The 13,233-nt window shown below is 38.4% G+C and overlaps 1 pseudogene; it reads right to left on the bottom strand.

Annotated features, from left to right (window-relative positions):
* Nucleotides 1-13,233, bottom strand: part of LOC107707048 (dynein heavy chain 2, axonemal-like) — a 158,215-nt pseudogene that overhangs the window by 106,836 nt on the left and 38,146 nt on the right.

The raw sequence follows: 13,233 nt of genomic DNA, 5'->3' as shown, positions 1-13,233 counted from the left end.
GAAAGTAAATTTGTTTTATTTTCACTTCCGAAAGATGAGGCTGCAAAGAATCAGTGATTATAATTCATTTTTTCCACTGTACCACAGCAGTACAACCCCAATCTCGTTTTGTGTTCCCGTCATTTTACTGATGACTGCTTCTCTAATCTCGGGCAGTTCAACGCAGGTTTCACAAAATGCTTGCTCTTGAAAGATGGCTCAATACCCAGTTTATTTGGACCAACTGGCTCCACTGAATCACAACCTGTGAGTTTGATAAATAATAGATGTTTATATTTTCTATCGGGAGTTCAAAATATGGAACTATGGCAATAGGCGTATTGTTTCCGACACACTCTGTATGCAGCAGACTAATCACAGCAGACTGGGCCATCCGACCAATCACAGCGGATTAGGCTCACAGAAAGGCGGCGTTTAGAGAGACTGAATCATAGAGCTGCTTTGAACGAATCGTTTGGGAATCGTTGGAAAATGAGGTGATATTAAATGCATATTTTGAGAAAATAAAAGCGTTTTTTGACCTTGCATGCATGTAAACCTATTGTAGGAGACTCCCAAAACAATATTAGGAACCTTAAAAATGGCATAATAGGGGCACTAACAACCATCTTAATGCATATTGTAGACAAAATTGTCAGGCTATGCACTTCTTTGTTCTTGCTATCTGCATAACCTTTTCCTGACATTGTTGCGTCATTATTTAAAATGAGCTACTACTTTACTGGTCTGTCACTGTTCCAAAGCCTTTAAGCTATTGTGAAACAAAACCTCAGCGTTTACATGTGGGAGTACATGTTTTTTTTACCTGTAGTGAGGAGCTACACATAGGTAGTTTGAATAACTGCCCTGAGAGGAGTTACAGCACAAAGCAACCATTAAAAGCTCAGGTGCTCCTCCATTAGGCTGAGGAAAACTAATTGCACTGTAAAAAAAAATGACAGAAAGACAGAATGTGATTAAAAAAGAAAAGAAAAGAAAAAAGAAAACAAGAGAAGAAAAAATAAAACAGAATGGATGTGAGAGGAATGTGGTGTAAGAAAGGATGGAAAACACATTCAAACAGAGCAGCAAGGGTTTTCCAGCAGGATTTTCCAGCTCATGTCTCCCTCTCTCACTCTTCCACAGAAATAGAGCATCTGATTTCCACCTATCCCTGTGCTTAAAATTAAAGGAGGCAGTTCTTATCCACAAACCATCAAGCTTTCTCATCCAACAGCTCCCTATTCAATCTGTGGAGGGCAGGGTTGCAGAGACATTTTTGTGAGTCTGCATAGAGGTTCTCAGAAGCATCTTACGTGCCACATAATCTTACTCTTCCTTCCAGCTCTGGATCCAGCTCGTCTCATGACTTTTTCATGCATGAAATGTATCACATGAAATAAGCCTCAAAGGAGAAGATTACTCTATGTGCACGGGTGTGTAGAATTTATACTGTATAAGTGTGTGTGGGTGTGTGTAAGCTCAGATATTTCGAGTTCTCCACACTTCTCCATTACCACTGAAGCTGTTGCCAGCTCTGTTTTGGACTCGAAGGATGTCTGACATTGACTCTGACGTGAACCTGAACTCTCGGCCCCAGCTCTCTGCAGCAACTGAGAACTGGGCACAGTGGCGGCAGTGGCTGGGGCTGTTTATTCTGAGAGATGCCTGTGCTACCTTTATTAAAGTAGATGCGGCATTCATGCTGCTGCTTGCATGCCTTTGTGTATATATATATATATATATATGTGTGTGTGTGTGTGTGTGTCTTTACCACATGGCTAAAGGGCATGCTTTTTTAAAGATCATTATTTTGTGTATTTGGTGTAACAGAATATGTTGTCATGCTTTAATGTTCAAAAAACACATTATTTTTCAAATACTGTACATTATTGTAGGTCCTCTATGCCCCGCCTCTCTCAAACGCTTCGTTTTCTACAAAGTCCCTCCTTCCGAAGCCGTTTTAGGGGGGCGTGGTAGAGTCTTAACTTTGATAAAGAATATCTCTTTGGATTTGAGACTTTAGTCTTTGCAACTTCAGGGATCTTATCTATGCACAATCAGCTTGTAACACTCCAAAGAGAAAGGAAAACTTGAAATTGCATCATATGACCCCTTTAATATCATATTGCCTTGTACAATGAAGGAGTGATGGACAGCCAGCAGAGGAAGTGAATAGATTTCACAATTGCTCTCCACTGAGTCGCACTTCCATTTTCAGTAAAGCATGCTGCCTTATTCTTGCATTACAAAAGCAATTTCGGCCAGCAAAAGGACACAGCTGTATCGGTACAAAACAAGGGCAAAGCCTTCTGTTCCTGAAAAACTGTAGCTAGGGAACAAAATTAACTCTTTTTTTTTTTTTTTGCTACACCTGCCAATAGTGGGTGACTTGAGACAATTTACTAGCCAAAAATATTTCTTACCTGCCGTGATGTATTCTGCACTAGATTTTATTGAAAAATACACAAAAAAAACCCACTGGATTAAAACCTGTGAGACTTTGGGTGAAACTTTGCATATTAGAATAGGGCTGCAATAGCTATTCAATGAAATTGATCATTGATAAAGGAAATAATGATAAATACAAACAAAAAAAATTGGTTGGGTCTTAGTGGTTTCACTTAATGTAGTGAAAAATGCATTGGAAATTAACGTTCTTAGAATTGACAGAGAGTTGACCCTGAGAGGTCAAGTAAATATCTACAGCGGATCTAAATATTTATAATTAATTATAACTAGTTATGATTAATTATTCATATTTCCCCATGAGCTGATTCGCAACACTATGGAGGGGAAACACATTTTACATACACTGCAAGAATTATTTCCATTTAGCAAAAGAGTATTTTTTTAACAGCAAGTGAGCAATTAAATGTTGCTGTCATCATTTAACTTCATAAAATGTATGCATGCATATCAATCAAATGAAGCGCAACAGAGAAAGGGAGCACATTGTTCAGAACAATATTCTATTCTATGTAAATAAACTTTATATTGCAACTTATTATTTTTTTAAATATAAATTTTTATTATTTTAAAACATTTTTGCAACAATGCATAGCAAACAATATAGTCAAATTGATCACTTGAAAGAGCGCATTGGGCAAGACTATGCAATCAAAGAGAAAAAACCCCATTGGATTAATAGATTATCAAAATAGTTTTGCTTACAGCCCTAAACTAGAATGACCAGAAATGCTAATTATTAATTTGTCAAGCAAATCCAGCATTTCTGGGATGCCTATATCTATGTCTATAATTCTCTGCAAATTTTGGACTCAGGAGATTTCTCTGCTAAAGAAACCAGGCCGCTGTCCACACCGGGCTTCATGCCTAGCTAGCTGTACTTCAGCTTTACCAGAAAAACTATGCTGGCTGACCAGCTTCACCACCTATGTTTTTCTGGTGGCAATGCACTGGACCAGCATTGAAATTCATACTGCTCTAATCAGGGCAAATCCAGAAAATTTCCATCTGCCTGAGGAACACAAGCTTTTCACTTTACCATCTGTTTGGCCAGTTTTCTGTTGTGTGTATTTGTGTGTGTGTGTCAGAGACTACTGACCTTGTTGGCGTGCACTCTGCAGTCATTGATAAAGACGCTGGCTGTTCCTTTTGTCGACCAGTGCAGTTTTGTCAGGCTTGGTTGGATTTTCCTATCCAAGAACCGAATTCTCTCAGAAAAGAGACCCAGTTCATCTGCATTTAGAGCCTTAATGATTCTAATAGAGAGTGAACACAAACATATAAGGGTAAGTTCACTGTTGTTTTTTTTCATTTTCATTTTAGGTCTTACAGGCACTGACAAGTTTCTTTCACAGCATTTTTTAAAAACAAGCAAGGCCATTTTAAAAGCATAACTGAACAAGAGGGTGGTAAAAATGGATTAACAAGTCTTAGTGGATGTGCTTTGCCATTTGGGGCAAGTGGCCTGTTTAGCTTGTGCTGGGTTTAAGTGTTTGTTTCCAGCTGGCATGTGTAGAATGCATTAAATGTGGTAACAATACTGACAGAGATGACTCACTCTGTCCCTCTGAGAGTTACAATGAGTCCTCCAGTCTGAAGAGCGTGTGTGTGTGTGTGTGTATGCGCTTATGTGAGAGAGGAGGAGGTTATTATTCACTACAGAATGAGGGACATAAGTGTGAATTGTTTTGTTCAGTGGAAGTGTGTGTGTGTGTGTGTGTGTGTGCATTTAATTCAAGTGCTTTTCTCCAGACTGGATGTGCTAAAGTCTTGAATGGAGATGTGTATAGGCAGATGGAATGTAAATACTCAGTTTGTACTGAATTCAGTCTCTGTCAGCCATAGCGACCTGTTGTAGTCTCTAACAACTAGGAGGACATTCTCTCTCAGGTTGTGGAGTTCCTCTCTGCACTGATACACCTCTGTGATGTAGAGAGGGATCTTGAAGAGCAGTCGGTCCCAGTAATGAATCTCATTAAACATCTTCAACCGGTTCCTGAACACAAACAGTTATACATTCAAAGTCTATGTATTTGTGCTCACACTAGAATATTCAGCATGTATAAAACCTCTCCAGTAATGGTCATGTATTGTAATGTAATGGTCATGTATGACTACAGAGCACGAAAGATTTCAGATCAGCACAACCACAAATAACTTAATTATTTGAAAGGGTTTGAATGGGTCGCTAAAGGACAATAATTAACAGTATTCACAACATATTCAACTTCAAGTGTAACAGAATGTAACGTAGGATTTAATCCATTGCGGTCAATATTATTATTTAATATTATTTATTTCCCTCCGCAGAAAAAGTGAGAAGTGGATGTTTTATGATGTTTCTATACTGTCCTCTCGATTAAATCAAAAAAGACAATGTTTGCTCACACAAATGCATCTTACCTAAATAAATTAAAAATGTTTACACAAATATGTATATATCAAGTTCTTGAATTAATTTCCATCACACATTTATGAATGATGTTACATGTATTTATGGATCGTTGAATCTGCAAATCGTCACACGTGCATGGACTGCTTTGAATTTGTGTGCGGTATTTTTGAGACCTTCCTGACAGATTAAGATTCATAAATATCTTTTTGTTTTATTCCGAATCACTACGGTACACTTACAATAAAATCGGATTTTGTAAATGTAAATTGTGCTGTGCATTTATGAATTTTCTTTTGCAAATGTATTATTTTTGAGGCTGATCTGGCTCCATATTTTTCTGATGAAAAATTATGAAAACAAATATTTTTTATAGTGTGCAGTGCACTGAATCATGTGCCATAAACCATGGACAAAACATCCCTGGTCAGTGACAGGCATGTCTAATTATACTGACAATCATAGTGAGCACAGAGGTACTGGAGGGCCTGTATGCATGTGTGTTTGTGTAATCACATACTTGTCAAAGTTGATGTCCATCAGACCTGTCTTCCCTTTATAACGGATCATGAGCGGCTGGTTGAGACTGCTGAGACACTCTCTGTTCAGACTCTGACTCCAGTCTGTGAAGAACCTCCTCACCTCCTGATCCAGAATCTGACAAAGCTTAGCATAATTCACATGCACTTCCCCTCCACTGCTGACGTGTGGCAGGAAATGAGTGCACTGGAGAACCTAGACAACACATGTGCAAAAAACACATACAAACAGATGGGAAGAGCTCAGAAAGAATGCAGAGCCTTCTTTGAACACACATCTCATCACTAACAAACAAACAACGTCTTGAAATCTTACCGACTCACACATGCAAGGTCACAAACAATCAAAACAACCGTCAGAGCACAACTAAGCTAAACAATCCAAAGGGTAAACATTAAAACAAATGAAGGCTAAACTTTGCTCATGTTAGGAATGTCTCCGGCTATGCAGTAACAATGTAAACGTTCTACAACGTCTAATCAGACCATCATTAAACTCTGGTTTCTGTCTCCCTTTTGTTTCTCTGTGGGCCTTTTTGGGATCAATTGTGGGGAAATGCAACATAATCATATCTGTGTCCAATTAAAGCTTATGTCTGCTCTTAATTGCCTTCTTAAAGAAAGCGGAAAATGAATTTAAACACAATGGAGAAGGCAATGTGCTTTGTAAGCAAACTGAAGAAAGAGAGAAAGATGAGAAGTGAAAGAAAGAGAAAACAAGAGAGAGAGGATGGGTGAGTGAAATGGAAAGTGACAAAAAGAACGAGACCGTGAGTATGTGGCGGCACAGCTGGCTTTAATAGCATTAGGGCCTGTGTGGCTAGATCCTGGTTGAGCTCCAGGGCCTCTGCTGGGGCCCCTCACTGGCCTCTGACACAAGGCTCTTAACTCAACAGAGAGAAGAGCTCAGCAATGAGCTCAGCACCTTCCAAATTTACCCTGATAGAGGTTTTGGGTTGGAATCTGATTCTTTTGTCCACAAAACCCAATAGAGTTCACCTACAAAGGGTGAGGAAAAAAGGGTGTGGCCTAGTGCATGCTGGGATTGGACTGATAAGTCACCTTGTGGTCTCTTAAACACACATCTAATTGGTACATCTTTCAGGAACCAGTGATGCTTGATTTGACTGTGGGCATTTTTCACATGACAGCTTTTGGTGTGGACCCAAGTCAGTTTGATGTCAGAATGTTTGACATCTTTATTATGGAAGGGAAACCATTTTGGTTGATTCTGATTACATACGTAACGATTCTGGTTCCTCAGCAATTCTATTAACGATTTATTTGGTACCTCTGAGGAAGCACAAAATAATTAAACCTAACTACTGTACATTATAACATCTAGCATATTACACCGATCTCACAAAACCTTAAGTGTTTGGTGTATTTCAAGTCAATTACAAAGAAAAGTCAGTCATTGAGTCATTTAAGACTGACGAGTTTGAGAACGGTTCATTAAAAAGAACCAGCTCATAAGACTCACTTGTTAGTGAATGGGACTAATCTGTCTTGGCATCTAAGTGAAATAAAGAAGTTTAAGTTGAAGCACCAAAATGACTAAAACAAAAATTAAAGCTATGACAAAAGCAAATAAAATTATTAAAACTTTAAAATCAAAATTAAATTTCTTCACCAGTACAGAAAACACAGAGTATTTTTGCATTGTCAGAATTTCATTAAAATCATTGTGTACTGGTATTTTATTTATTTTTTTTTTTAAAGGCGCAACCAATTGTGAATCAAAATGAGTTTTTGATTCACAACCCTGACCTTATAGTGTTTTTTTTTTTATGTTAACCTCTCTTTAATGTTAATCTTACCTCCATGGGTCTTTCTATCCGTGATCAGACTGCTCGGGTCCAATGTGCCTGTCCTGCGTGTTGAGGCATCTGAGCAGGAGTGAGAGATGACAGCCTGCACATCACCAAATTTATATCACTCAGCTCAACACTGAGCAAAGCGTACAAATCCACCGTATTTCTGTCAATGGTCTGCTTGATAGCCTGAGAAAGATATAAAAGAGAAACACTCAGGAAATGTGGTAAATTGTGGTACAATTACTGTAATACACAGCCTCTTATAATTTACTTCTTTGTGAATGCACCCTCTCAGAAACTACAAACTAACAAATTACTGTTATGATAATTATGTTAACTAGTTGTCTTTAGACTGTTATTTATGAAAAGTTATTTTTATTTCATATTTTTATATTATATTTTTTATATTGTATAACATTATTATATTTTATTTTAAATTTGAGTTTGTTTCACCTTCAATGGCATTGGCATCTTTTTATTTTTTACTTTTTATTATTCGTATTAAAGAGTTAGTTCACCCAAAAATGAAAATTAGCTTGTGTTTTACTTACCCTCGAAGCATCCTAGGTGTATATGACTTTCTTCTTTCAGACGAATCCAGTCGGAGTTATATTAAAAATTGTATAAAATTGTATATAAACAGCATATTTCAAACGTAATAAACACTTTTCTCTCACTTCCGCTGACTGTCATACACTGAAGCAGTTCCGGCGGATGACGTAAGACGCGCGGCGTTGCGTGATTAGTGGCGAATGCGGAGAGAGAACAAAACAAAACGCCGGTCACGAATTAGAAGTACAAACCGAAGATTTGCAAAGAAAAATGTCGAAACTTTGCTTCCTTTACTCCTATTAAACAAACTCGGAAGTGAGAGAAAAGTGTTTATTACGTTTGAAATATGGATATTTTTCTTACAAAAACTCATGGATTCGCTACAGGGGGCCTTTATTCATCCCCCGGAGCCGTCTGCGGCACCTTTTATTATGAATGCGCGAGCTTTATTTGACAACTTGTGGACTGTTCAACTGCAACACCCGCTGAGTGCCATTAAACAGCTTGAAAGATCAAAGACAATTTTTAATATAACTCTGAAAGAAGAAAGTCATATACACCTAGGATGCTTCGAGGGTAGGTAAAACAAGCTAATTTTCATTTTTGGGTGAACTAACCCTTTAATGCTTTAGCTATAATGCATGTAAAATAGTCTAGCCAAAGCAGCACTCCAAAATTTGAAAATGAAAAGCTGAATGAAAGAATAAAAGGAAGAAATAGAAAAAAAAAAAAAAACTTACTGAAGGGGAAGGCAAAAGCCAGGAGAGATTAACTAACTTAATTATCGAGGTAAACACATCTTAATGACAATAAGTAAAGAGACAGGTGACACAGGTGAGAGAGCAGTGGGCTTATATGTGTGCGTGAAGTCCTGCTACTGACCTCCTGAGTAACTGAGAGTGAAAAGGAAGTGACATCAGAAGTCTGTGGGTGGTCTGTTCTGCTGGAGCCATTTGTATTCACTATATTTGCTAAGAGGAGTAGCAGTCTGACGGTGTACAAGGTTTTGAATTGAAAGCTAAGTGTGTGTGAGAAAGACCTCTCGTCCAGACAGGTGCTGAAACACGTCAAGCAGCTGTACTCCTTCCTCCACACAGTTCACAGTCTCGAAGGTTGAAGTGATCAAATTCTGCATCATCACCTCCAGATCTTTCACTTTAGCACGGAACCTAAAAACACACACACACATACATACACACACGGATAAACAAGAGGCACAATACAACAAAGAAATGGGCAGAGCTGTACAGCATGTTCCAAACACAAATCAGTGCCCTCTATTCAAAGGTAGAGTCCAACACACACACAATTTCGGCCATAAATTGAGGCTGGTATTGATTTGGGTGCTCTCAATATGCTGAGACACTATGAAACACCTGCCCCAGACACAAGCACAGCTGTTTGTCTTGGCAACCATATCCTAACCCTATGACCCGCCTCGGCCCCAATCCATCATGGCCATCAGATGCACACACTCGCTCACGCACGGCTCCCTTTCCCAAGGTCCGTCAGTGCCTGGGGCGGGGGTACGAGGGGATAATGGCCTCTAGAGGCTGATGGGCAGCCCAGGTTCCGTCACACAGACGGTCATGATGGTATTCAGATAAGCAGCCAAACTGCCTGCTGTCACAAACAGTTGTGAATGACAATAGGGGCACGCGGAGTTCAGACACAGAAGGCAAAGTGATCTTCTCCCCGCTGCACATACATTTAGGCAGAATATTCATGAAAAATATCGATATGATACGAATATGCGTGTCATTATATGCATATTTATGAAGATATTCTAATACGAGATGTATGGAAATTCCCAAAAGGCCAGCAGGCCAATAAGAAGCAGAGAATGACAAACATTTATAAATATACATGAGAACCAGAAGGAGTGACTGCCTCATAGACAGGCTGGCAGAAATACTGACACAAAATTTTGTGCGTGTCACTACACAACAAAACTAGATCGCTCCCATTATAGACAATGGAGCCGTTTACAATGCAAAAGCCAGATGTGGTAAAAAAAACAAAACTCTAGATCTAACTTTGCTGCCCTGCACACTGCACAGCAACTCAAGCTGTTTTATTATTCCTACCTACATGAAGATTAATTATATATATATATATACAAACTATTTAGCACAATACTCTCTACTAGGGCTGGGCGATATGTCAAAAATATCTTATCGATAATCGCCTTAAAAATATCGCGATATCCGATAATACCGTCTACCCAAGCCCCACCTTCACTACGCCCCGTCCCCGCCGAGACAACATCGCCGGCATGCACCATAAATGCACACCAGGTTCAGTTTGGTCTTAATTATTGCTACATTAAAGTTTACCACAAAGCTCTGCAAAGGGTTGTGCGAACTGCCCGCCACATTGTTGGAGGTGAGCTTCCCTCCCTCCAGGACATCTATACCAGGCGGTGTATAAGGCAAGCCCGGAGGATCATCAGAGACTCCAGCCACCCGTCCCACAGACTGCTCTCCCTGCTACCCTCAGGAAGACGTCTCCGCAGCATTAATTTCCACTCTGTTCTTATCAAATTTGTGTTTGAAATGAATTTCGTTTTGTGAGGAGAACTGTTGAAGAAAAATAATAGAACCCAATTTTAAGTTCATCATGGTGAAGTTGGACATTCTGGCGGTGATTGTAAGAATGATAAATGCATGTTGATATCATATAGTAATGGCTTGAATAAAATATGCTTATTTCCGACGTGTGTAGACACATTTTTATGATGGTAAGTTTAAGTTCCTTGATTATAACAATTGTAGTATTGTTTTTAAACTTATAGTCAAGCTATAATGTAGGCTATTTGATATTTATCACACATGACTAAAATCATGCAGGATTAAAAACGAATTCTGAGCAAAAACGTTAAGTTTTTTTTCCCTTTCTGGTAGCCTAGTTCGGAGGTCTCTTTTGGCCCGTTTTTAACGAAATAAAAACAACTGCTTTATTTATTTAGAGGCAGGTAATTTAAATTTCATTTTTGTATTTAAATTTTTATAATTTTTATTTTATGAATCAAAATACAACGGCTACAATATAATATTCAGTATTGGGCTGCCGAAACTCCGAACGCGTGCATGTTAAGGGGCGAGCTGAGATATAGGCCTATAATGTCTTCATCCGTTTGCGCAAATTAATTAAGAATTTATAGTGCTATATCTCAGCTCAATTAAACAATTATACTGTATACACTGTTTAAAAAAATCTGTAAAAAAAATAGGGCACTATGTGCAGTGTATAAATAGGCTGTGAAGGTATTTGTATTTTAATTATAACTCATGTTTGTGGTTTTTCATCATTATACAGTCTGTTTAAATAAATATTCAGAAACGCATACAGTGCTACTATGTCTTTTTTTTCTGTTTAACTTTTATTAACCCCCTAACGGTCACCCCCCCATTTTTTAAAGGGGTCATATGATGCTAAAGCTCATCGGTCTGAAAAGCGAGGTGTGCTGTGATTGGCCAGTTATCCAGTGCATTGTGATTGGCCGAATACCTCAAGCATGTGACGGAAATGTTAGGCCCCTCACCATACTGTGATGATGCCGTGTCAGGCCAGAGAGATGATTCAAAAACATTAAAACCCATTACAAACGAGGCATTTGTTGCATCCAGTGGGGACATAATTACTGGTTTATCATTTGTCATTTTTTTTCTGATAATGTCGATAATCGTCTTTTACCTGACTGTTGACATCGACATTGAGATACTTATGAGACATCGTCTATATACGATAATATCGTCTAGCCCTATACTGGACTATACGTACACACTGCACTTAATACAATAATCTATCATGCTACCACTGGATACCATCCAATGCACACCCATGACATTTTGCGTATCCAGTTCATGTATAATCTGCTGTACACTGTGTGTACTAAGTATATGTATGTGTATATGGCACACTGTCATCTGTATAAGTCTGTAAGTATGTCTATATGTAATTGTTTCTGCACTGTCTGGAGCACGCTCCCAAGTATTTCACTCACCAAGGCACATGTGCTGTGGTGATGTGACAATAAACGTGATTTGATTTGATCTAATCTCCATCCCCGCCGAAAAAAAAGTTAATATCTGCAGTATATGAATACTTCGGATATTTAAAAAAAAAAACGACCGCGAGGATGGATGTGAAATATAGTCTAACCTTAGACATCGGTTTCATCCTCCTTTACAGCTGATTCCGAGGTCAATTGGGTCCTTGAAGGTCTTGGGAGAAGTCAGGAACTTGGCTTCTTGAAAAGAAAAAAAAATTAATGACAACAATATCTCTCTCAGGAACCATTCTGCTAAGTTGATTGTGTAGTCACACAGTGGCTCTGTTCACACCTGGCATTAGCATGCATCTTGGGTGACGCATATGGCCACATTCTTTTATTATAGGGTTAGTTCAAAAATGAAAATTTCATCATGGTTTACACAGCCAAGACTTTGGTTATCTTTGAAACACAATTGAAGATATTAGAATGCAAGATGTATGTCCCCTGAATGACGGTCCACGCAACTACACTTTGATACTTCATAAACTTCATAAAGAGAACTAATCCATACATATCGTGGTTTAGTCCAAATTTTCTGTTTTTCTGTTTATGTTCCCTGATCAATGTTTAAATGTGAAAAAAAAAATTCAATCTGTTCATTGTAAAGCGATCGAGTCTATTCAGAAAATTTGAACTGCTCGATTCATTTGGATTAGTTTTATTATCTCTTTATGAACTTCTTGAAGTATCAAAGTGGTCAAGTCTTGCCGGTTTGGAATGACAGAGAGTGAGAAATAATGAAAATTTTTCATTTTTGGGTCAACTAACCATTTATCTTTTTGCAGTTTGATATCTTAAATTAATAATTAGTAAATTCCAGGTGTGAACGTAAGTTGATATTGTGTGCCTGCCCAGTTCAACTTAAATTTTTCATATTCATTTGTGCGTTTTAAATTTGTACTGCACAGAGAATAACATAAATGACACAGACTCACAATTCTGGCGTAATCTTCAACATTCTGCTCCTTTCTTGAAGGGCTTCCATCACTCACACTCCATGTCATCAGACTCCCAGTTTGCAATCTTATGAGAGGAGCTTCCTTCACTTGACACTGCAGAAGTCTAAGCTAATGCTAAGCTACAGCTAAAAGTGCTACCGCCAGACCCGAAGATCGGCTGAATGGATTCGAAAACGGTAAAAATCAACTGTTTAACTCTAGGGGAGTTGGAAAATGAGCCTATTTTCAAAAATAGTGGAGTGTTCCTTTAACACTAAACCTGACAAAAACACGCGCAGTTAGTAATTTCTAAATGTGTTCACCACCAATCATATTTTGAGTAAAATTATCAACAAAAATGTTTTTCCCGTGTACTTTTATAAAGAGAAAAGCAATTCAACTTACAGTCTCGGTCGCTTGAAGAAAAAATGGCGTCGTCGCATTGCGAGGCAGCAGTCGTTGAAGGGCGGAGTCCAGACAATTCGGCGGG

This window comes from Sinocyclocheilus rhinocerous, unplaced genomic scaffold (assembly GCF_001515625.1).
Source record: "Sinocyclocheilus rhinocerous isolate Xijiao unplaced genomic scaffold, SAMN03320098_v1.1 scaffold865, whole genome shotgun sequence".
Taxonomy (NCBI): Eukaryota; Metazoa; Chordata; class Actinopteri; order Cypriniformes; family Cyprinidae; genus Sinocyclocheilus; species Sinocyclocheilus rhinocerous.
Note: the sequence above shows the minus strand (reverse complement) of the source record. Positions and strands in the feature narration are given on the sequence as shown.